At 37.0% G+C, this 27,086-nt stretch overlaps 1 protein-coding gene and 1 pseudogene across 1 annotated transcript in view; both read right to left on the bottom strand.

The window, feature by feature from the left end:
• The window catches only part of LOC101715695 (immunoglobulin-binding protein 1), a 59,449-nt gene that overhangs the window by 30,183 nt on the left and 2,180 nt on the right, over positions 1-27,086 (bottom strand). The window lies entirely within an intron of this gene.
• On the bottom strand, positions 9,943-11,746 carry LOC101697461 (zinc finger protein 649-like; annotated as a pseudogene).

The raw sequence follows: 27,086 nt of genomic DNA, 5'->3' as shown, positions 1-27,086 counted from the left end.
TCAGAATGCCATAATTTTCAGAGAAGAGGTCTTTGATTTCTTTTGTTATGATGATTCCTAGGTATTTCAGTTCTTTGGGTGCTATAGTGAAAGGAATTATTTGCCCTATTTCTCTCTCAGTGAGTCTGTCATTGGTGTAGAGGAAAGCTATTGAATTTTGTGTGTTGATCTTGTAACCAGCTACTTGACTGAATTTGGTTATTAAGCCTAGAAGACTTTTGGTGGAGTTCTTGGGGTCTTCTATATAGAGTATCATGTCATCTGCAAATAATGACAATTTGACTTCTTCATTACCTATCTTTATTCCTTTTATTTCTTTCTCTTGTCTAATTGCCATGGCTAATGTTTCCAGAACTCTATTGAACAAGAGTGGTGATAGTGGACATCCTTGTCTTGTTCCTGATTTGAGTGTGAAGGATTTCAGTTTTGGACCATTTAGTATGACATTGGCTGTTGGTTTTTCATAGATGGCTTCTATCAGTTTGAGGTAGAGACCATCTATTCCAATTTTTTGTATTTTTGATTTTATCATAAATGCATGTTGGATTTTGTCAAATGCTTTTTCTGTGTCTATGGAGATAATCATATGGTTTTTGTCCTTGGCTCTATTGATATAGAGTATTACATTGATTGATTTGTGTATGTTGAACCATCCCTGCATCCCTGGGATGAATCCCACTTGATCAGGGTGTATGATCTTCTTGATGATCTTCTGCATTCTGTTTGTCATTATCTTATTAAGGATTTTTGCATCTATGTTCATTAGTGAGATTGGCCTATAGTTCTCTTTTTCAGTTGGGTCTTTCTCTGGTTTGGGGATCAAGGTGATGCTTGCTTCCAGAAATGAATTTGGGAGTATTGCTTCCCTTTCAATTTCATTGAAGGGTTTAAACAGTAGTGGCAGCAGTTCCTCTCTAAATGTCTTGTAGAATTCAGCAGTGAAGCCATCAGGGCCTGGGCTTTTCTTAGTTGATAAGTTTTTAATTACATTTTCAATTTCATTGGTTGATATTGGGTTGTTCAGAATTTTTAGGTCTTCTTCATTCAACTTTGGTAATTCATATGTATCTAGGAATCTGTCCATTTCTTCTGTGTTTTCCATCTTATTGGAGTATAAGTTCTGGAAGTAGGTATTGATGATCCTCTGGGTTTCTGCTGGGTCTGTTGTAATTTCAGCCTTTTCATTCCTAATTCCATGGACTTGGGTCTTTTCTTTCCTTTTTCTGACAAGATTTTACTTGCTATTTCTACTTCCTTGTCTGAGAAATGTCTGTTCATTTCAGATGCCCATTTTCAGATTGGGTCTTTAAATTTGGGAGGTCTGATCTTCTGAAGTTCTTTATAGATTCGAGATAGTAGGTCTTTGTCTGAGGAACAGCAGGTGAAAATTTTTTCCAACAATGTGGGTTGTCTCTTCACACTGCTGGTGGTTTCTCTTGCTGTGTAGAAGCTTTTTAATAAGAAGAGATCCCACTTGTTGATTGTTTTTTCTAGTTCATGGACAACTGAGGTTTTGTTAATAAAATCTTTTCCTGCATCAATATCTTCAAGAGTTCTACCTAACCTTTGTTTCAGCCAGTTCAGCATTTCTATTTTAATACTCAGATCTTTAATCCATTTTGATTTTAGTTTAGTACATGGTGAGAGATATAGGTCTAGTTTTAATCTTTGGCAAGGTGAAACCCAATTTTTCCAGCACCATTTATTAAAGAGGCTATCTTTCCTCCAGTGAGGGTGTTTGGCTCCTTTGTCAAAGATGAGATGGCTGAATGTGTCTGGCATTGTTTCTGCATCTTCTAATCTGTTCCACTGGTCTTCAGGTCTGTTTTTTTGCCAGTACCATGCTGTTTTTATCACAGTAGCTTTGTAGTATAGTTGCAGGTTGGGGATTGTGATACCCCGTGCCATGTCTCTATTACCTCAAATTGCTTTTGCTATTCTGGGTCTCTTCTTATTCCAAATCAATTTTTGGATTGTTTTCTCAAGCTCTGTGAAGTATGCTACTGGAATCTCAATTGGAATTGCAGTGAATCTGTATAGCAGTTTTGGCAGTATGGCCATTTTTACTATATTGATCCATCCTACCCAGGAGCAGGGGATGTCTGTGCATTTTCTGATATCATCTTCAATCTATCTTTTCAGAGTGCTATAGTTTTCAAAGAAGAGTTCTTTGATTTCTTTTGTTAGGATGATTCCTAGGTATTTCAGTTTTTTGGATGCTATTGTGAAAGGAATTATTTGCCCTATTTCTGTCTCAGTGAGTCTGTCATTGGTGTAGAGGAAAGCTATTGATTTTTGTGTGTTGACCTTGTATCCAGTTACTCTACTGAATTTGGTTGCTAAGTCTAGAAGACTTTTGGTGGAGTTCTTGGGGTCTTCTATATAGAGTATCATGTCATCTGCAAATAATGACAATTTAACTTCTTCATTACCTATCTTTATTCCTTCTGTTGCTTTTCTTGTCTAATTGCCATGGCTAATGTTTCCAAAAGTATATTGAACAAGAGTGGTGATATTGGACATCCTTGTCTAGTTCCTCATTTTTGTGTGAAGAATTTCAGTTTTGGACCATTTAGTATGATACTGGCTGTTAGTTTTTCATAGATGCCTTTTATCAGTTTGAGATACAGACCGACTGTTCCAATTTTTTGTAGGGTTTTTATCATAAATGCATGTTGGATTTTGTCAAATGCTTTTTCTGTGTCTATGGAGATAATCATATGGTTTTTGTCCTTGGCTCTATTGATATAGAGTATTACATTGATTGATTTGTGTATGTTGAACCATCCCTGCATCACTAGGATGAATCCCACTTGATTAGGGTTTATGATCTTCTTCATGATGTTCTGCATTCTATTTGTCAGTATCTTATTAAGGATTTTTGCATCTATGTTCATTAGTGAGATTGGCCTATAGTTCTCTTTTTCAGTTGGGTCTTTCTCTGCTTTGGGGAATCAAGGTGATGCTTGCTTCCAGAAATGAATTTGGGAGTATTGCTTCCCTTTCAATTTCATTGAAGAGTTTAAACAGTAGTGGCACTAGTTCCTGTATAAATGTCTTATAGAATTCAGCATTGAAGCCATCAGGACCTGGGCTTTTCTGAGTTGATAAGTTTTTAATTACATTTTCAATTTCATTGATTGATATTGGGTTGTTTAGAATTTTTAGGTCTTCTTCATTCAACTTTGGTAATTCATATGTACCTAGGAATCTGTCCATTTCTTCTGTGTTGTCCATCTTATTGGCGCATAGATCCTGGAAGTAGGTATTGATGATCCTCTGGATTTTTGCTGGGTCTGTTGTAATTTCACCCTTTTCATTCCTAATTGGATGGATTTGGGCCTTTTCTTTCCTTTTTCTTATAAGTTTGGCTAAGGGTTTGTCAATTTTGTTGATTCTTTTGAAGAACCAACTCTTGGCTTCATTGATTTTTTGTATCATTCTCTTAGTCTCCATTGCATTGATTTCTCCTTTGATCATTATAATTTGCTCCCTTGTATGAGCTTTGGGTTTGTCCTGCTCTTCTTTTTCTAGAAGCTTGAGGTTCAGCATCAGGTTGCTTAAGTGGGCTCGTTCTGTTTTCCTAATATGCCTATTCACTGCTATGAATTTCCCTCATAAGACTGCTTTCATTGTGTCCCATAGATTCTGATATGTTGTATTGTCATTGTCATTTAATTGAAGGAACTGTCTGTTTTCTTCTTTAATTTCTTCTGTGACCTATTGGTTGTTCAGAAATGTGTTGTTCAATTTCCACGTGTTTATGCAGTTTTTCCAGTTTCTTTTGCTATTGATCTCCAATTTCATTGCACTATGGTCTGATAATTTATAAGGGATAACTTAAATTCCTTTGCACTTACTTAAACATGTTCTATGAGTTATTATGTGGTCTATTTTTGAGAATGACCCATGTGCAACTGAAAAGAATGTGTATTCTGATTTTGTGGGGTGGAACACTTTGTAAACATCTGTTAAGTCCATTTGTTCAAGAGTTCATTTGAGTTCTCGTATTTCATTACTTATTTTTAGTCTAGTTGATCTATCTATTTGTGACAGTGGGGTGTTGAGGTCCCCCACTACAATTGTATTAGTGCATATAGGACTTTTTTTCCCCATTAAGTTTATTGGTACATTTTTGGTATACAATACAGTTACATTCATCATTGGGATCTTGTACCATTACATGATTCTCTTGGTTCTTATTATTTTTCCCCTTCCCTTGCCCTCCCTTCACCCCCTCCACCCTTCCCTATTTGCAAAGACCTTGTTTCCATTTTTTTTTCCTCTTCGCATATTTTTTCCTTTCTCTTTTTCCCCTTCCCCTACCCCTCCCAATTCCCCTGCTCTTTTAGACCTTTTATTCCTGTTACACAATATCAGTTATACATTTTTTAAATAACAATATTAAGATCCACAAGACATTACCACAGATTTTACAGAATTTTAAAGGATATAGAAAGCATATTACAAAAATCTTTTTGGAAATAAATTTGACAACTTCTAAGAAGTTTCTTGGAAGACAAATTAATGAAACTAACTCTGGAGGAAATGTAAAATTTGAATAGCACCTATTAAAGAAAGGATATTCCTCGCTTGAAAACTTACCTATATGACAACAGCAGGCTCATAAATATTTTAACTGATAAATTATATCAAACAATTAAAGCAGAAAAAAGAAGGAGCACATCTCCCCTCATTTTAGGAACTCAACATTATGTTAATCCTAAAACTGGATAAAGATAATAGAAGAAAAAAGTATGAACATAGATAGAAATTTGTTTAACAAAACAAACTATTGGAAGTCAGATCTGGCAGGATGTAGAAAGTGTTTTTGTTATAGGGATGGCAGTGTTGGTTCAGCATTGGAAGATCCACCCCCAAAAGTCATCATTTTAACAGAGGAAAGGAAAAAGCCATATGATCCTGTCACTAGTTGGAGAAAAAATATTGGACTAAATTCTACAGCTGTTCATGGTATGAGCTATCAGGAGACTAGAAGTAGAACAGAAATTTCTGAACAGATTAAAGACATGTAGACATGTTCTCCATACTTTCAGTGAGAATTCCTTATATAAATGGAGAAGATACAATGCTTTCTCCTTAAGGTGGGAAACAAGGGCAGATATGCTTACTCTTTATCTGGCCATTAAACTTTGAAACCTAGTCCCTAACAAAATAGTCTGGCAATAAAATGATACAACTAGGATAGGATTGGCACAGCAGAAGCAAAATCTTTATATGTAGATGAAATGATCATCTACAGAGAAAATACTAAGAAATCTCTAGGAGCCCCTAGAATTTGTAGTTGAATTTAGCAGGATTAGAAAACACAAGGTATATATAAAAATTCAGGTCTGTGTATACTTGCTATAAATGAAGAATTGGATATTGAAATTTAAAAGTTATGTAGGAGTACAAAGGACCTAGAAAAGTTAAAAACAAAAACAGTATTGGAAGATGTTTAGTACCTAATTTTAAGAGTTCTTCTAAAGATACAGTAATCAAGGCAGTGTTGGTGTAAGGAAAGACATATAGATCATTGGAATAAAACAGAGAATCTAGAAATAGAACCACACATATATGGTCCACTGAGTTTTGAAAGATTATTTAACATTAGCATTTTATAGAATATAAACTCGATTCAAGAGCCGAGGAAGAGATAGTGTTTTCAGCAAATGGCACTAGAACACCTGGTATCCATATATAAAAAATTAACCTCAACCCTTTTTTCCATACATGAAAATAGCTTGAAGGGATCTATGAACCTAAGTATGAAAGCCTAAAAGTATGAAACTTTAAGAAGAAATTATAAGGGAAAATATTTATGAATTCAGGGTAGGCAAAAACTACCTAGGATACAAAAACCATGATGTATAAAAGAAAAAAATTGATAAATGAGATTCCATCAAAATTTAGAACTTTAAATGACATCATTAAAATGAAAAGTAGTCCTTAAACAGACCATATTTAGAATACATATAACCTATGACCAGAATATATAAAGTATTCTTAGGGCTCATTAATAGACAACCCAATTAAAATGTAGACACAAGAAGATGATAAATAGCCAGTAAAGCACAAGCAACGGTGTGCAACTCTAGAATCAGAAAACTACTAGTCAGTACAATAATAAGATTGAATTATACACTCATTAGGGAGATGAAGTTAAAAGTTTTTAAAGCCTTGTCATGGCTTTTTCTTTTTGTTGGATTCTCCCCCTTTGCCTTTAATTTGTCATGCCCAATGGATTCCTTCTGCTGGGTTTCCTGGGGTTGTGATCCTCATTGTCTTTTCCTAGGGTATTGTCTAAAATTTTTTGGAGTGCCAGTTTGGTATTCATGAAGTTCCTGAGGTGCTCTTTATCATGAAAGTATCTTATTTCTCCATCAATTTTGAAAGATAGTTTTGCAGGGTACGTCTATCTGGGTTGGAGGCTGTTTTCCTTCAGGGCTTGAAATGCATCACTCCAAGCTCTTCTTGCCTTGAGGGTTTGTATTGAGAAGTCTGCTGTGATTCTGATGGGCTTTCCTTTGTATGTGATTTGTTTCTTTTCTCTCACTGCTTGTAGAATTTTGTTCTTCTGTTGGATTTCTGGAATCCTAACCATTGTATGCCTACGTGTAGATTTTTTTTGATTAAGGCTAGCTGGAGTCCTATATGCCTCACTTATGTGTATGTCAAGTTCTTTTCCCCTCCTTGGGAAGTTTTCTGCCATCACTTCTGTGAACAGATTTTTTATGTCATCTGCACTCTCTCCTCTTTCTTCATTGACTCCAATCAGTCTTATGTTATTCTTCTTTTCATCATCTAGCAGCTGCTGGATTGACTTCTCGTGTTCCCTTACAATTTTAAAGCAATTTTTCTTTTCCTCCTCACTAGTTGCAATCTTATCTTCTATATGTGAAATTCTATCCTCACATTGGTTCATTCTGCTGCGCAGACTTTTGATGGAGTTTTTAATCTCTTGGAAATCTGTTTGTACCTGTTTTATGGATTCCATTTGTTTCCTATGTTGGGATTCCATCATGTTCCTCAGATCCTCTATTTTTTTAATCTGTGTCCTCTGTAGATTTATTAATCGTGTCTTGCACCATGAGCAAAATCTTTGCTGTTATCTGAGTAATTATTTCTGATTTCATTTTTCCCAGATCCTCTTTTGTTGCCAGTTCAGAGAGTCCAGGTGGTTGAGTATGAGATTGTTCCATCTCGTTTCCCTTTGAGGTTGCTGTAGGTGATCTGGAACTCTGTTTTTGAGGCTTGTTTATGTGTTTTCTCATTTCCACGGGGGCGGGGGTGTTCCTCTGCTGCTCACGTGGCTCACCTTCTCTGCCCTAGGAGCTTGGGATGGCGGTGGGGGAACTTCCTTCTGGGTGCTGGGACCGGCTCACCTTCTCTGCCTTAGGAGCCTGGGATGGAGATGGGGAGCTTCCTTCCGGGTTCTGGGACCAGCTGAACTTCTCTGCCCTGGGAGCCTGGGATGGAGGTGGGGACCTTCCTTCTGGGTTCTGGGACTGGCTCGCATATATGACTTTTGATGCCCGTTAGTATTTATTTTATATAGTTGGAAGCACTAGTGTTTTGTGCATAGATATTTATGATTGTCATCTCTTCCTGTTGGATTGTTCCCTTTACAAGTATGTAGTGTCCTTCTTTGTGCCTCTTAATCAGTAACGGTTTGAAATCTACTTGATCTGCAAAGAGGATAGCTACTCCTGCTTTTTTTTGGGTTCCCTTGGCATGGTGTATTGTTTTCCCCCCCTTTAACTTTCAGTCTATGAGTTTCATTTTGAAGTAAGTGTATTTCTTGTATGCAGCATATTGTTGGATTTTGCTTTTTGACCCATTCTGCCAGTCTATTTCTTTTGATTGGTGAATTGAGACCATTAACATTGATGGTTATAACTGAAATGTATTGACTTATCATTGTCATGACTTTTTCTTTTTGTTGAGTTCTCCCCCTTTACATTTATTTTCTTGTCATGCCTGATGGGTTTATTCTGCTTTGGTTCCTGGGGTTGTGGTCCTCATTGTCTGTTCCTAGGATATTGTCTAAAATTTTTTAGAGTTCTGGTTTGGTATTCACGAAGTTCCTAAGGTGCTCTTTGTCATGAAAGTATCTTATTTCTCCATCAATTTTGAAAGTTAATTTTGCAGGGCACATCAATCTGGGTGGGAGGCTGTTTTCTTTTATAGCTTGGAATACATCACTCCAAGCTCTTCTTGCCTTGATGGTTTGTGTTGAGAAGTCTGCTGTTATTCTGATGGGCTTTCCTTTGTATGTGATTTGTTTCTTTTCTCTAACTGCTTGTAGAACTTTGTTCTTCTGTTGGGTTTCTGGAATCTTAACAATTATATGCCTATGTGTAGATTTTTTTTTTTTTGATTAAGGCTATTTGGAGTCCTATATGCCTCACTTATCTCTATGTCCAGTTCTTTTCGCCTGCTTGGCAAGTTTTCTGCTATTACTTCTGTGAACAGTTTTTTGTTGTTTTTTTTGTGTGTGTGTGAAGCAGACGCTTATTTATTTTTCCAGTTCTGGGGATCAAATACAGGACTTTGGGCATAGTGGGCAAGGGCAAGTGCTGTATTAGAGCTGTACTCCCAATCCCTGAGGCTCTTTTAATTATGGAATCACTGGCATAGTCTATAGGGATATGTTTCAAGGTATCTTATCCAGTATGAGGATGGAAATTAAGAGAAAGCTTAAACATTCTTCCTTTCACAGGACTTGTTTGGTTCAAAATTATTGTAATATTTTTACTGAAGGCACTCCACAGTTAGTGTGTTCAGTTTTTTCTGTATGATTTTATCTGCTGAGAAAGGCAGAAGATGCCACTTTAGGCCCTGCCGGTTACTACCTTCCCAATTTCTCTCCAGTATATAACACCACCTCTTGAGGGTAAAGGTTTCCTCACAGTCATTACACCATTACATGCTCTGTGATATTCCATGGTGATTATTCACAATAAGGTCCATTATTTCAGAAAAGGCTTTCCTAGTTTCTCTATTCACAGGATTTCAAAGGTGACACTTAAGCAAATATTCAGCAAGGCTTTTCTACAGTGAATATATGGGGGTTTTTTTTCCCCCTACATTTTTGTGACATAAAATAATACATAATTAATGACTGGAGGCACAACCACATTCACTAATTCATAAGGTTTCTCTTTGGTGCAAATCCTCTATTTTCTCCTGAGGGTGGACATCTGGCCATTGGCTGTCCCACAGGAACCACACTCCTATTTGCTAGGAGCCCACTGATGTCTGACATATCAAGGGTCATGGAAGATATTTGCACAGTTACATCAACAGAGTTTCTCCTTTGTAGGAGTGTACTACTGTCCAATAAGGTGTGACTCACTGTAGAATTTTCTACCTTCATTTAATCACTGCATTTCTTCCTGTTGTGTTCTCTTATGTTTAACAAGTCAAGACATATAACAGTAGGCTTTCTTGCACTCATCACATCCATAGGGTTTCTCTCCTGTATGAGTTCTATGATGGGTAATGAGTTTCGCTTTCGTAATGAAGGCTTTCCCACAGTCACTGCATTTATAGGGTTTCTCTCCAGAGAGAATTCTCTCGTGTCTAATGAGAACTGACTTCTGTGAACAGGATTGTCCACACTCAGTGCATACAAAGGACGTCTTTCCTGTGTGGTATCTCTGATGTGCTATGAGGCAGATCTTCTGGGTGAAGGCTTTACCACAGTCAGTACATCTGTAGGGTTTCTCTCCTGTGTGAATTTGTTGATGTATCATAAGATTGCCCTTCTGAATGAACTCTTTTCCACATTCACTACATAAATAAGGTCTCTCTCCCATATGAATTCACATATGCACAATGAGCAGTGATTTCCTGGCAAAACTTTTCCCACATTCGGGGCACACATGGGCCTTATTTCCTGTATGTATTTTCTGATGCTGAGTAAGCTGAGATTTCCTAAAGAAGACTTTCCCAACATTTACCACATTCATGGGGTTTCTCTCTCTTGTGTACACTCTGATGTTCAGTGAGGTTGAACTTCTTGCAGGTTTTCCCACAGGTATTACATTCGTGGGGTTTCTGTCCTAAATGAATTTTCTTATGTTATGTGAGCTGAGACTTCTTGAGGAAATCTTCTCCACATTTAGCACATTCATGGGCTTTCTCTATTTTATATGTTTGTTGGACTTTAAGGAATTGTGACTCGGTGTTGGTAGGTTTTCTACTTTCATGAGATTTAACTTTAGTGAGTTTGCTCATGAGTATCACAGAGAAAGGAGCTCCTATCTGCATTTAACTCAGCAAGCTCTTTTATGGTATATCTTCTGCTCTGGTTGGATAAACCTAAATATAGTTACAAAATTTTTCCATGTAAATCAAACATGTCATGATTTGGCCTTAAAGGAAAATGATGTTTGCACCTCTGAACATTTCCAAGCGCATTCTGTTAGTAACATTGTTCCACCCTCTTTGGCCTTTTTTGGTTTTCCAATTGCTGCTGCAGATGATCATCAGCTTTCTCAATTTCTGAAGATCTCTCCTGTTTTTGCTTCAATCTTTGCTCCAGAAAGATGCTTGTTTCTAAGTTCAGTCTTTTATACTATGTGTTATACTTATCAATTATAATCACAAGGTTAGACCCTCTCATTTAATGACCTGTTTAATGTATTTACAATCTGTCTTTTTTTCATACAGTTCTGTACATCTTGTTTATGAAGCTTCAATTTCTTTTTTTTGTTCAGTACACCTGGTTTATATATATATATATATATATATATAAAATAGTACTGTATATATAGTGTATATAGTATGTATATATAGTATACATATATAGTACTGTAATTTTTGCTTCTACTGTATAGTGTTTGTAGTTTTATGTTGTTATATATTACAGTACTGTGTGTAAGAGTTATACAAATAAAAGCCAAGTCATCAAACTGGAGTTTCCTTTGACAATTCTTTGTTCTGAATACTGTAATGTACATACTATAGTATATACAATTCCTCATTTACCAACCAATTCATTTAACATCCTAGCTGCATAAATGGAGCTCTGTTGTTAAACAGGGAGTGTCTGTGGTGTCTTCTTGCTGTGTTCTCACATGGCAGAGGGCGGTCAACGGTATGTCCCAGATGGGTTTGATTGTGGATTTCATCTTCTAATGTCCACAGTGGCTCTCCTTGTTCCAACATGGAGAGGACATCTGGCCTGCTGGCTTGAAACACCACTGACACAAGGCTGCTGTAGTTCTCCAGCATCACATCCTGGTACAGGTCCTTCTGAGTAGGGCTCAGGAGCTGCCACTCCTCCCAGGTGAACCTCACAGCCACATCTTCCAGGGTCAGTGACTCCTGGGCCTTTGTCATTTTCCTCTACTTCAGGAACATCCAATAACTGAGATGCTCTGTCTTTAGTATCTTCTGGATCTGCCTTAAATTTTTACTTAGAAATCTGCATCTTTGGTCAAGGGTATCCCAAGAAATGATGATATATACATCCAGGAAATGTCACTTGACTGTTCTTGCTCCAGGGAGCAGGACTTGCTTCCCCTGTGACACCAGCAAGATCTACAGGTGGCTAGGGGAATTCTGTGAACAGTTTTTTTAATGTCATCTGCACTCTCTCCTGTTTCTTTTTTGACTCCGATCAGTCTGATGTTATTTTTCTCTGTATCATCTAGCAGCTGCTGGATTGATTTCTCGTGGTTCCTTACAATTTTGAAGGAATTTTTCTTTTCCTGGTCACTAATTGCAATCTTATCTTCTATATGTGAAATTCTGTCCTCACATTGGCTCTTTCTGCTGTGTTGACTTTCAATGGAGTTTTTGATCTCCTGGAAATCTATTTGCATGTGTTTTATGGATTCCATTTTTTTCCTATGTTGGGATTCCATCATGTTCCTCAGCTCCTCTCTAGATTTATTAATCAAGTCTTGCACTATGAGGACAATCCCTGCTGTTATCTGAGAAAGTAGTTCTGATTTCATTTTTTCCAGATCCTCTTTTTTTTCCAGTTCGGGGGGTCCAGGTGGTTGAGTATCAGAGTGTTCCATCTCATTTCCCTTTGGGATTGCTGTAGGTGATCTCAAAGTCTGGTTTTGAGACTTATTGATGTGTCTTCTCATTTCGACGCTGGGTGGGGGGGGGAGTTGTTGGTGCCCACATGGCTCACCTCCTCTGAGCTGGGAGTGGTGGGACAGTGGCTCAGAAGCCCCTTCCTCTGGGCTGGGAGTGGCAGGACAGGGAGTGGCCTGGAAGGCCCTTCCTTTAAGCCAGGAGTGGTGGGATGGTAGCTCAGAAGCCCCTTCCTTGAGCTGGGAGCAGCGGGATGCCTATTCCTCTCTTTTAAACAATGAACCAATAGAAATATACATCATTACATAATTAGTCCATTCTTAAAAATTAAGATAATTTGTTTTATTCTTAAGGAATTAATAATGTCTAGGAAAGAAATGGTTTTATGTTATAATTATGTACGTTTGTCAAAAGAAACATGATATGGAAAAAAGCACATACAAATTAATATAGTATTTTTACATTTTAAATAGTTATAATTTCAATATTTTCTTGTTTTAAACTTTTTTGTTTAAAAAATATTTTAAACCTGTTTTCATCATACTAAAAACATCAATAAATTTTGAATGATTACTGTAATTTATAAGATGTAAACTATTGCAATACAGAATTTTTTAACTTTGGGAAAAATACATTTGAACCTTTTCATTTGCGGTACTTGTTCCTAGTATTGTTTTATATTATTTCTGCATACACAGAAGATTAGAAATCACTATATGAATTTTTCCTTGCCCATACATTTTTAAATAGAATCAATAACTTTTCAGCTTAATATAAGAATATCAAAATTTCTCTCCTGTATCTGACTACATCAAAAATATGACCATGTTAGGTCAATTCAAGTGCATCTGTCATGTTATGCAGGGCAGATATCTTGCCAAGTCTTTGTTTAAGGCAAAACACACATCATCCCATCCTAATTTCAATTCAATCAAACACGAGGATGTGTTGGAGGAATTTATAAAATCACTGACCTGTTCAAATAGCTTTAGTCTTAATCCTTATACTCTTTATTCATTAGAATCCAAAATAAATTGATTATCATTTTATAATATGTGTCAGTATCACAAAAGGCACCATTCTCTCTAGTTCAGCAGAATCTTCTTAAATTTCCCAGCCCTGTGTTTTATTGCTGGTACTATATGCTTTATTGTTCAGTGACAAGAGCTTCACTCTGCACAAGGACTCATTACCTACTGCTTGATGCATGGCATCAGCCTCACTGAGGCTGCCTATATGTGATCATGTGGAGTTTTGTCTGAGAAAGCCAGGCATGCCACTGACTTCAATGAGTTTATGGATATTTTTATCAGCTAAGGTCAACTAGGAGGAAGAAATAACAGATTAGGGAGCTGCTCTAAGTCATTAATGTAGCACAACTTATGGAAAGCCCAGCACAGGATTTTTTATTATTATTATAGAAAATGTTTGAGGAAGCATTCAAAAAAGTTATCTAATTTTATTTTAGTAGGAAGCTGAAAAACAATTTAAGGAATGAGAATTTGCAAAAAGCCATTTCCTACCTTACACTTTCTCAAAGTACTATTGTACAAATGTTATTTAAGCACCTTGCTCTAATACATGACTTGACAATATGTCAAGGATCAAGAGATGGAGGGGGGAAAGGGGATGAACAAAGGAATTAAGATGTGTTATTTACATGTACCAATTCTCCACAAGAAATGTAGTCACTATGTACTATAAAAATATACTAATAAAAACTTAAAAAAAAAAGAAAGGAAAAACAACACTCACAGCAGAAGTCTTCAATCCCCCCAGCCTGTTAGGAACCAGGCCACACCACAGAAGGTGAGAAGCAGGTAAACAAATGAAACTTCATCTGTGTTTACAGCCATTCCCCATGGCTTCCATTACTGCCTGAGCTTTGCCTCCTATCAGATCTGCAAGCATATAAAATGCTTGTAGGAGCCCCAACCCTACTGTGAATGGCTCATGGGATGGATCAAGGTTACATGTTCATCTGAAACCACCCCATTTCAGCCTGTGTAAAAATTGTCTTCCAAGAAATTTGTCCCTAGTGCCAAAAAGTTTTTGAACTCCTAACTTAAAGGAAGAGTAGAAGTTCTTTCCTAGGAAGAGAGAAGAGTATTTTAGGCACAAAGGCTAAAACACATACAGATTCTGAGGCATGACTAATGTATGTGTGAAGAAAACTAAAAAATTCCCTCTGAAAATAGAAGTTTATTTGATCCCACTAAGATTGTGCATTGAAATGCTGGGGTGTTTGGAAGTCACCTTAGAGTCAGTGTGTAGTTGTTCAGGGTATTTAAGGGGCTTGATTACATGTGTGTTTTAAGTAACTCTAGAATCCCTGAAAAGAATGCATTGGAGAGAGGGCCAGTGAAATACCATAGAAAAAAATTCTAAAACTGTAAATGAAGACAGTGGCAGCCCTGAATGGAGAAAAAGGTAGTGAGGAAAGCCCCAATCAATAGATGCTTAGACTGGGGCAGAGGGAGAACTCTGAAACCAGCGTTTTTAATTTAGGAGATGGAATGGATGGTACCAATAACCAAGGGTAAAAGCATGAGAAACAGCTTAGACATAGATCCATTCACTGCTAAACTTAAAATGCCTACCATATGCCAAGCAAAAATGCCAGGTCTAAGAATATGGTGATGCAGTCTTGGCCTCTCAGTGCACAGTGGCTGGTAGAGAAGCTCACAGGCAAAATCCATTACCCAGATACAACTTATCTCCATCACAGAAAAATTTTAAGGTACAGAATTTCTCTCAGTGATCTGATTAAAGATGAAGAAAGAATGAAGAGCAGCTATAAAACTTTAAACCTGAAATACCATTGATTGAACTTAATTGTAATGTTTATGTAAGAAAATTACATAAATGTGCTATATGCACATTAAAAACATGCTCCTGATCAAGAAATCCACCTCTATGCTTTATATTAATCATACAACAGAATAAATACAAGAGATAAATTAGATTTCTCTTTTAGGAAAATGTATTAATGAGCTTAATTCCAAGGCTTGCTATTAATATTAGTGGCAGATTTGTTTGATATGAAGCATGCATTTTCTTTTTTGTTCATGTAGTCAGGTTCCTATTTAGTACTTATTATTCATGTTTATTTTCTATCAAGGAGCACTAATACATGAAACTGTGATCTAAGCATATTTGTCACTGGGTTTTATTTATACAGGAAGGAAACTATAAAGCTTTATTATACCAAGATATTATTGTGAAGTACATATGCTATCATAGTACATATCTGTTCTTCAATATTAGAAAGTGATGGTATTTAATTTGAGTGACATGGCTAAAAGATGTTCTTTTCATACTCTAGTAGTTTAAAACATTGACATGCCATTGAAAAAAGGCAATTAGGCATATATATATTTCTTTTATTTTTTATTTTTGGTACCGGGGATTGAACTTAGGACCTTGCGCTTGCAAGGCAGGTGGCAGAACAACTGAGCTAAATTCCCCAGCCCTCAATTAGCCTTATAAACAAACTAGTAAAAGTTATTTCTATCACAGTCTCAGTAAACTCTAGATATTCTAAGACTTTCTTATGTGAATAGCCAATCATGTGGGATTAAACATAGAGAGAAGTGTAAACATTTTATGGAAATATTATGACCACTGATAACTAGCTGACAACCGTGGATACTACAGCCATTGCTACTGCTTGTAGGCCATAGCATGATTTAGATTATTGCATCTTCATTGCAGATGATTAGCTATTGGACATGCAATCATGATGGGGGAGACAAAATTGGGCATTTTATTACACAGTACTGCTTCCCAGCCACACACAATGAAATGATTTAAATCTGTCTGTATATATTTGTTACATTACTACACTATTTGTTTGACTTAGGAAGCCTACTCTACAGTTTTGTACACTACAGTTTTGTATATTCTGTTGCCACTGTAGACTCAGAGGGCAACAATTTATGGGTTAATGGACTACAAGATGGATGCAGTTCTTAAATACAAAGATACTTTTAAAAATCATATTTATAATAATTAAAATTTAAAATCACCTAAATATACTTAAAATTTATTTATCAATGAATGTACTGGAATATCAGACAGCCATTAAAATCAATCATATTATGCAAAAACAATAAAGTTACAAAAATGATAGTGAAAAAAATTACCTTAAATACAAGCAGATATGATTACAACTAGCATATGTATATGTAGAAGACTAGAGAGAAACAGAAAAGAACCAAGTATGTGAAAGATAATATGCACAATATGATATCTATACAATTGAATCTCTATATCCCTGAGTTTCCCAACCACAAATTCAACCAAACACAGAAAGCATTTGAAAAAATTGCGTTAGTATACACTTTTTCCTTATAACTATTACCTAAAGGATATTTACATAACAGTCCTATTTTTAAGTATTATTAGTAATCTAGAGATGATTTAACATATGAAGGATTATGTAGGTAATATATAAACACTACACTATTTAAAAAGTTATTAAGTATATTGGCTTATTTTAGGTATACAATATGAAGACATTCATCATTGGGAATTTGTACCTTTATGTGATATACCTTGGTTCTTATTTATTCCCCATTCCCCTGCCCTCCCTTCAACCCCTCCACTCCTCCCTATTTACAAAAACTTTTCATTTTTTCCTTTTCTTATATTTATTCCTTTCTTTTTCCCTACCCCTGTTACTTCCCCTTCCTTTTGGGGCCTTATCTTCCTATTTCACATTATCTATTATACATTTTGATCCTCATTTACACTTTCAGTTTCTCAAACCAGGGAAACTATTTACACATGTGTGTCCTATTCATTTCACTTAAAAGTATGGCCTCAATGTGTATCCATCTAGCTATAAATGTCTCCAGTTTCTCATTCTTTATAGCTGAATAGTACTACATTAAAAAAAAAATCACTCAGGACCTTGCACTTGCACGGCAGGCATGGTGCCACAGAGCTAAATCCCTGCCCCTACTAATTTCTGTTTAGATTTTACTCCTTAGATTTTTCCTAGGAAGAAATTTAATTGATGTCAATACTCAGGTTTTGCCCTTTAATATACTTAATAGGGCTTTCTAATGCGATTTTCCTGTCTTTAAAGTATGAGCAGTATTGGGCCAATTTCCAGTATTCTTGGCCTTTTATTTAAAGAACTACTGAAAAAGACTCTTTATAATTTGATTTTTCTTGTTTTCTTCTATATATGCCTAAAATCTTCTGAAGAATACTCCTATCTCATTATTAGCTAGTCAAGATGCCGTGCTGATCAATCTAATTTATGTAATATGCATGGAAACAAAGACTTGGGAGAAAAAATGAAAGTACATCCTGGCTTGTCTACTGAGGGGGAAAAAAGAAAGAATTGAATATTAATTTTGGAAATGTTCCTGACAGACATGTTAACAGAGTACTATAAAAGTCCAAAATTTAAAAAAACTGCTGACTAATATTTAGGTATATTTCCTGAAATTCTTTGTGGTTCACTTTTTATGGAAATTAGTACAATGAAACACTCAAAAATTTTTTTTAAAAAAGGTGTTTTCCCACATAAACTGTAGTGTAAACATGCACATAATCACAAATACATAATTCTGTAATTGTGGAATGTTTGTATGTTCTGTTTGGTACATCTTCCATGGAGATGCCAATGAATATAATACTCTACCTGTGAATATTTTAAATGTTGAAATAAAAATAAGAAATGTGAAAAAAAAAACACCTCACCACATCTTCTTTATCCAGTCTCCAGATGGGCAATTGGGCTGTTTTCAAGTTTTAGCTAGTACAAATTGTGTTGCTATAAACATGGGTGCAAATATATTGTGGTATGATTCTTTTAATTCTTTGAGGAAGATACCCAGCAGGGGAATAGCTGGTTCAAATGGGACCTCTAATCTTAGTTTTTTGAGGTATCTCCATACTGATTTCCACAGTGGTTGCACCAGTCTACGCTCTCACCAACAATGGAGAAGGGTTCCTTTTTCCTCACATCCCCACCAACATTTGTTATTGGTTGATTTCTTGATACCAATCATTCTTTCTGGAGTGAGGTGGAATCTGAGCATTGTTTTCATTTGCATCTCTCAAATGACCAGTGATATTGAACATTTTTTCATATGTTTATTTGCTATTTCTACTTCTTTGTCTGAGAAATGTCCGTTCATTTTAGATACCCATTTTTGGATTGGGCCTTTAAATTTGGGAGGTTTGATTTTTGTTTCATATATTCTAGATAGTAGGCCTTTGTCTGAGGAATAGTTGGTAAAAAATTTTTCCCACATTGTGGGTTGTCTCTTCATGCTGTTGGCAGTTTCTCTTGCTGTGCAGAAGCTTTTAATAAGATGAGATCCCGGTTCTTGATTCTTTGTGTTAGTTCATGTGTGATGTGGAGTTTTGTTCATTAAATCTTTTCCTACTCTAATGTCTTGAAGAATTCTACCTAACCTATCTTCTAGCTGGTTTAGTGTTTCTGTTTTAATATTTAGATCTTTGATCCATTTTGATTTTATTTTAGTGTATGGTGAGAGATATATGTCTAGTTTTAATCTTTGGCAAGTTGAAACCCAATTTTTCCAGCACCATTTATTAAAAAGTCTATCTTTCCTCCAGTGAGGGTGTTTGGCTCCTTTATCAAAGATGAGGTGGGTGAGTGTGTCTGGAGTTGTTTCTACATTTTCTAATCTGTTCCGCTCATCCTTGGATCTGTTTGTTTGCCAGTAACATGCTGTTTTTATCACAGTAGCTTTGTAGTATAGTTTCAAATTTGGAATTGTGGTATCCCCTATCTTGTTTTTGTTGCCTAGAATTGCTTTTCCTATTCTAGGTCTTTTCTTTTTCCAAATGAACTTTCTGACTGTTTTCTCCAGATCTGTGAAGTTTGCTATTGGCATTTCAACTGGGATTGCATTGAATCTATATAGCAGTTTTGGAAGTATGGCCATTTTCACAATATTGGTTCTTCCTACTCAGGAGCAAGGAATGTCTTTCCATTTTCTGATATTCTCTTTGATCCTCTTTTTTCAGAGTGCTGTAGTTTTCAGTCTTTGATTTCTTTGGTTAGATTGATTCCTAGGTATTTCATTTTTTGGGCTGCTATTGTGAAAAGAGTTGTTTTTCCAGTTCCTCTCTCAGTGAGTCTGTTGTTTGTGTAGAGGAAAGCTATTGATTTTGTGTGTGTTGACCTTGTATCCAGGTACTCTACTGAATTGGGTTATTAAGTCTGGAAGTTCTTGGGGTCTTCTATGTAGAATATCATGTCATCTGCAAATAATGACAATTTAACTTCTTTTCTTATCTGTATACCTTTTATTTCTTTCCCTTGTCTAATTGCTGTAACTAACTTTTCCAGAACTATATTGAACAGGACTGGTGATAGTGGGCATCCTTGTCTTGTTCCTGACTTTATCATGAAGGGTTTCAGTTTTTGACCATTTAGTATGATGTTGGGTATTGGTTTTTCATAGATGGCTTTTGTCAGGTTAAGATAAAGACCATCTATTCAATTTGTTGGGTTTTTTTTGGTACCAGGATCAAACTCAGGACCTTGCGTTTGTGAGGCAGGCATGCCACTACTGAGCTAAATCCCTGGCCCTATTCTAATTTTCTGTAGTGTTTTTATCATGAATGGGTGTTGGATTTTGTTGAATGCTTTTTCTGCATCTATTGAGATGATCATATGGTTTTTGTCCTTGGCTCTGTTAATATAGTGTATTGTATTTATTGACTTGCATATGTTGAACCATCCTTACATCCCTGGGATGAATCCCAGTTGGTCTGGGTGTATGATTGATATATCCTGCAAAACTATCTTTCAATATCAATGGAGAAATAAGATACTTTCATGACAAAGACCACCTAAGGAAACGCATGAATACCAAACCAGCACTCCAAAACATTTTAAACAATATCATAGGAAAAGACAATGAGGGTCACAAACCTATGAAGCCCAAAGAGTAAATCCATCAGGCAAGAGAAGAAATTAAATGCAAAGGGGGAGAATCCAACAACAGGAAAAGGTCATGACAAGGATAAGTCAGTATATATCAGTTATAACCATCAATGTTAATGTTATCAATTCACGAGTCAAAACAAATAGAATAGCAGAATGGGTCAAGAAGCAAGATCCAGCAATATGCTGCATAAAAGGAATACACTTAATTCAAAAAGAAATTCATAGACTGAAAGTTAAAGGGGCTTGAAAAACTTTTTTGCAGGGTACATCAATCTAAGTTGGAGGTTGTTTTCTTTTAGGACTTTAAATACTTCACTCTTCCTTACTTGAGGGTTTGTATTGAAAAATCTGCTATGATTCTGATAGGCTGTTGTATGTGATTTGTTTCTTTTCTCTGCTTGTACAATTTTGTTCTTCTGTTGGGTTTCTGGAATCTTAACAATTATATGCCTATGTCTAGATTTTTTTTTTTATCAAGGCTAGTTGGAGTCCTATATGCCTCACTTATCTGTATGTCAAGTTCTTTTCCCCTGCTTGGGAAATTTTCTGCCACCACTTCTGTGAACAGGTTGCTTTATGTCATCTGCACTCTCTCCTGTTTCTTCATTGACTCTGATCAGTCTTATATTATTCTTCTTTGCATCATCTAGCACCTGCTGGATTGATTTCTCATGGTTCCTTACTGTTTTAAAGAACTTTTTCTTTTCCTGGTCACTAATTGCAATCTTTTCTTCTATATCTGAAATTCTATCCTCACATTGGCTCATTCTGCTGTGTAAACTTTCAGTGAAGTTTTTAATCTCCTAGAGATCTGTTTGCATCTGTTTTATGGATTCCATTTGTTTCCTATGTTGGGATTCCATCACGTTCCTCAGCTCCTCTATTTTTTTATCTGTGTCCTTTCTAGATTTATTAATCATGTCTTGCACTATGGGCACAATCTCTGCTGTTATCTGAGAAATTACTTCTGATTTCATTTTTTCCAGATCCTCTTTTGTTGCCAGTGCAGGGAGTCCAGGTGGTTGTGTATCAGATTGTTCCATCTCTTTTTCCTTTGGGATTGCTTTAGGTGATCTAGAAGTCTGGTTTTGAGGCTTGTGTACGTGTCTTCTCATTTCAACATATGCAGCCTGCTGTGCCTTTGTTGAGGTGGCTTTTTGCTCACCCAGTAGGCTTCAAGTTTCAGCAAGTCTCAGAGAGGGCTTCTCTCTGCTGCTCACCACTGTGCCAATTCCTGGGTTCAGAATGGTGGCCTTCTGTATCCCTGCTCTGTCCTGTTGTCTGGGCAGGGTTCTGGCTGGGGCCTGCACACAGTTGGGATGATATCTGGGTGTGCCTCTGGCTGGGCCTGCCCACCTACATAGCTGCTGTCAGGGAGGGCCTTTGGCTGGGGGGTATGCACCCTAGTCACTGGTGTCTGAGTGGGCTTCTGGTTGCGGTCTGTGTGCACTTACCAGTGTTATCTGGATGAGCCTCTGGCTGTTGCCTGTGCACCTGCACAACTGTTTTACAGGTGTGCCTTTGGCTGGGGCCTGTGGGCCCAAGCTGCTGGTGTCTGGGTGGTGCCTTGGCTGGGACCTATGCACTTGCACCCCTCTGGTCCATGCAGGCTCTCATTGGGATCTATGTGCACTTACTATTAGTAAATTTTACTTCTATCTTTAGTAGCTAAATGTACTTTAACTTGCATGCCCTTTCCTATAAGCATTTCTTCTTCCAATTATAAAAAAAGCCAAGAGATAAAAATTCTATAAATAAAAGGATACCATATGTAAGAATACAGAGGACATTATAGAGAAGGGTGGCTCTACATCCAGTTGGATAGTTAAGGAAAATGGATGAAATAACATGGTACAGAGAACAAGAGGAAAAGCTCACAGCCTCATATTAAATATGAGTCAATTGGTGCTTCAGGTGTCCTGGGAAGCCAGGTAACTGTCACCTTCAGACTATGCAGGACAGGACACAGTCACACAATGTATTTCAACTACTAATAAGGGCCAGCAGGTTATTTGATCTATTTTAGAGTAGTTTAGAAGTACACTGCTGATTACAAAGCCAAAGATGCTAATCAGAAAAAATATCATTCAGGTTTACTACTTGATATTCTGTAAAGATTTGGCATCAGAGGTCTTGAGGACTGTGATACACTTCAATAATCATATCTATTCTAACATAAATTTTATCATTAAAAGACAATACTATAAATCCCTACAATATGTAAAATAATGTCTGTCAATTTGGCATTTCTGTTAAAAAGTCTTAAAATTCACTTCTGGGAAATTCAGCAGAGAGACCAATCATATGTATATTTAAGAAAGTATCCTTAAGCATTGCTAATAATAGTGCAAAAATATAAACAACCCCACTGCTCAATAATAGGGTATTGATCATACAACTAGATACATTCATGTAGTGCAATATTGTGTAGTCATTAAAATTATGAAGTCATTGGAATATATTTTGCTGATCCAGGAAGAAGTTAACAATATATATTGACAACTGAAAAGGCATTTAATATTACATTATGAATTGTTTCGACCTTTTGTTTAAATATTATGCTTATATTCACACATATATCCATACACACACACACATACACAACCCTTCACTAATGTAGACAGAATACCAACCAAGTAGTAAGTTTTAAGTGATTCATGAGTGCTACAAAATTGTATACAAATAATCATACGTATGAGCACTTCTATTCTGCAAAATTCTTCATCTAAGTTTCGAAGAACTTGTTCTTGACACTTCTACTTTCCATGGCATTTACTTGCACAGGACAATCCCATCAGCAGTTGTGGGAATGAGGCAAACTAACTGTACAGAAGAGACTGGAGTGCTAGGAGTGTGGGGATGATGTATCAAAAGTTCTGGAGGGAGCCAGATGTGGAGATGCACACCTGCATTCCAGAATTCTGGAGGCTGAGGCAGCAGGATCATAATTTTGAGCCCAGCCTAGGCAATTTAATGACTTAGCAAGACTCTGTCTCAAAATAAAAAAAAATAAAATAAAAAGCCTGGGGATATAGCTCAATGTGAAGGCCCTGGATTTAATCCCCAGTATTGCAAAAAACAAATAAAAATTTCTAGACTGGAACAGGCAATTTAAAAACCAATCTGTGAAAATTCTAATCACTGCTTAAAGATTGAGATAGTTATATTTGGATACTGATAGCATGGACACTGCAGTGGGGAAGAGTTCCTAATTCTGGAGCTGGCAAAGACTTTGGACACATCACTTGATAACACAGAGCTTCATTTTCCTCATTAGGATGAAAACAATTTTGCTCTCTACCCATGTGACCTTGCTTTTGTAATAATATAAAAATCTTCAGAAAGAAATCACTCAGTATCCCACTCCATTAGTAAGTGTGAACATTCACCCTAATTGAGGTGTATAGAGACTTGTACCTCCCCTGACTGTGTAATAGGAAGGATGGAGCCAACTGCTCAGATTATGGCACCATGTTCTAAGAGGAGAATGGGCTGCTGACTGGTGTGAGGTCTGAAGGGGCCACATGAGAGTCTGGGAGAAACTACATCTAGATTAGCTGGACACAATCCTAACACACATAGGTTAAAGGAAGAGACATTTCCTTTGGTGCATGTTTTCAGTCCATGGAATTTTCAGCAGTCCTGTCACTTGGCTGCCAGGAACAGCACGGTGGAAAGGCCTCAATGGAAAAAAGCTGCTCATATCACAGCAGTCAGGAAGCAGGGAGCAAAAGGAGGAGTTGGAAAGGAGATATAACTTTCCAGGTCATGTCCCAAGTAAACAACCTCCATCCAAGCTCCACTCCTAACACTCAGTCAGCTATAGCACCCTCACAATTCAATCACCTTCCAAAAGCCCCACCTATTAGCATGATGAGGCCTTTGGGGGAATTCTTAATCTAAACCACAGCACATCCTCAAGAAGCAAAGGAAATAGAGAGCCCAGTGGTTTCTTCAAGCCAGAGCTGTCTAGTATTCACTTAGGAGTCTCAGTTCCAGTGCACATGGTAGGTGGATAATAAACATTTCTAAATTGAACAAATCAAATAGAAAACTAGAGTCCGTACCACCACCGCCGAGTGCTGAGGAGGTGAGCCTCTTGGGCTGTGATACCACTGCCCCAGAGAGTTGAGGAGGTGAGCCCCTCACCCAGCTGTGCTGAGCCATTACCTGAATCCACACTGCAGAGTTGCAGGGGTCATAAAGGACATTGTTCTGAACTTGAGAAGATTGAGTAGAAGTGAATAACAGAAAGAGGGCCTTGATGAAAATTAAAGCCCACCAGAAAAGTGAAGAAAATCTCTGCAATAAAGGCACACCAGACCACTTTAGTTGAGGGAGCAGCAGTGTGGATTAGAGCAGTGCGGCTGCAAGCAGATCCCAGCCAGGGCTCTGCCCTGACCCCAGAGGCTGGGGCACACCAGCCCAAGCCAAGGGCCTGGCTGGAAGCAAGCTGCACAGGCACACAAGCAACAGCCAGAGGTTCATCCCAATACCATCAGTAAATGCATGAGACCCTAGCCAGAACCTTGCTCACACAACAGGAACTGGGGTGCACAGCCCCCATCCAAAGGCCCTCCCAGACAACAGCTACATAGGGGTCCTAGCCAGTGGCACACCTAGATATCTTCTCAAGTGTGCACAGGCCCCAGCCAGAAGCCCACCTAGACAACAGGTCAGCTCAGGGATCCAGAAGGCGACCTTCCTGAACCCAGAAATTAGTGTTCTGGTGAGCAGCAGAGAAAAGGCAGCTCCTGTGGCCTCTTGAGAATTGAAGACCACTGAGTGAGCAAAAAGTTGCCTGAACAAAGGCACAGCAGGCTGCATCTGTTGAAATGAGAAGACACATAAACAAGCCTGAAAACCAGGCTTCCAGATCACCTAAGGCAACCCCAAAGGGAAACAAGATGGAACAATCTGATACTCAACCACCAGGACTCCCTGAACTGGCAAAGAAAGAGGATCTGGAAAAAATTAAATCAGAAATAATCTCTCAGATAACAGCAGAGATTGTGCCCATAGTGCAAGACATGATTAATAAATCTAGAGAGGATACAGATTACAAAAAATAGAGGACCTGAGGAACATTATGGAATCCCAACATAGGAAACAAATGGAATCCATAAAACAGATGCAAACAGATTTCCAGGAGATTAAAAACTTCACTGAAAGTTTACACAGCAGAATGAGCCAATGTGAGGATAGAATTTCAGATATAGAAGAAAAGATTGCAATTAGTGACCAGGAAAAGAAAACGTTCTTTACAATAGTAAAGGACCATGAGAAATCAATCCAGCAGGTGCTAGACAATGCAAAGAAGAATAACATCAGACTGATCAGAGTCAAAAAAGAAACAGGAGAGAGTGCAGATGACATAAAGCAACCTGTTCACAGAAGTGATGGCAGAAAATTTCCCAAGCAAGGGAAAAGAACTTGACATACAGATAAATGAGGCATATAGGACTCCAACTAGCCTTGATAAAAAAAAATCTAGACATAGGCATATAATTGTTAAGATTTCAGAAACCCAACAGAAAAACAAAGTTCTACAACAGTTAGAGAAAGAAACAAATCACATACAAAGGAAAGCCCATCTGAATCACAGCACACTTCTCAATGCAAACCCTCAAGGCAAGAAGAGCTTGGAGGGACATATTTCAAGCCCTAAAGGAAAACAGCCTCCAACCTAGATTGATGTACCCTGCAAAACTATCTTTCAAAATTGATGGAGAAATAAGATACTTTCATGATAAACAGCACCTTAGGAAATTCATGAATACCAAACCAGCACTCCAAAAAATTTTAGACAATATCCTAGGAAAAGGCTATGAGGATCACAACCCCAGAAAGCCCAGCAGAATGAATCTGTGAGGCACAACAAGAAATTAAACACAAAGGGGGTGAATAAAAAAAGAAATCATGATAATGATAAGTCAATATGTATCAGTTAAAACCATCAATATTAATGGTCTCATTTCACCAGTCAAAAGAAATAGACTGGCAGAATGGGTCAAGAAGCAAGATCCAACAATATGCTGCATATAAGAAACACACTTAATTCAAAAAGAAACTCACAGAGTGAAAGTTAAAGGGTGGAAAACAATACTCCATGACACAGGAACCCGAAAAAAGCAGGAGTAGCTATCCTCTTTGCAGATCAAGTGGATTTCAACCCAAAATCTGAAACACGTCTGGTTCCGAGAATTTCAGATAAGGGACAGTCAACCTGTATGTACAAATCTATTGTGAACACGTGTTTTCATTTCTATCAAGTAAAAACTTAAGAACAGAACTGTTGGTTCTTAACAGTAATACAAGAAATTTCTATATTGTTTTCCAAAATGGTTTTATCATTTTACATTCACATTAACAGTATTAGAAAGTTCCAACTGGTTCACACCTAAGCTAATATTTGCTCTTTCAAAACTTTTAACTTAATCTCCCTAATGAGTGTACAATCCGATCTTGTTATTGTACTGATTAATATTTTTCTGATTCTAGTATTGCATACCTTTCCTTGTGCTGTACTGGCTATTTATCATCTTATGTCTACTTTTCATAGGATTTTTTTTTTTGGTAGCAGAGATCGAACTCGGGTCCTTGTGCTTGCAAGGCAGGCCGCATAACCACTGAGCTAAATCCCCGGCCCTTGTGTCTATTTTTTAATTGGGTTGTCTATTAATGAGCTGTAATAATTCTTTATATATTCTGGTCATAGGTTTTATGTATTATAAATATGTTCTGGTTAAGGACTACTTTTTATTTTCTTAATGATGTCTTTTAAAGTTGTAAATTTTGATGGAATCTCATTTATCAATTTTTTTCTTTTATGCATCATGTTTTTTGTATCTTTGGAAATTGTTGTCTACCATAAATTCATGAACATTTTCCCTTATAATTTCTTCTTAAAGTTTTAGTCTTTCATATTTAGGTTCCTAGATCCTTTCAAGTTATTTTTATATATGGAAATCAAGGTTTGAGATTAATTTTTTACATATGGATACCACGTGTTCTAGTACCATTTGTTGAAAACATTATCTTTTCTTCTGCTCTTGAGTTGAGTTTATGTTCTATAAAATGTTAA

This window comes from Heterocephalus glaber, unplaced genomic scaffold (genome assembly GCF_053883595.1).
Source record: "Heterocephalus glaber isolate CG9 unplaced genomic scaffold, H.glaber_assembly_v1.0 deba00001457, whole genome shotgun sequence".
In the NCBI taxonomy this organism is placed as follows: domain Eukaryota; kingdom Metazoa; phylum Chordata; class Mammalia; order Rodentia; family Bathyergidae; genus Heterocephalus; species Heterocephalus glaber.
The sequence above is the reverse complement of the archived record's forward strand: the minus strand, read 5'-3'. Positions and strand labels throughout refer to the sequence as shown.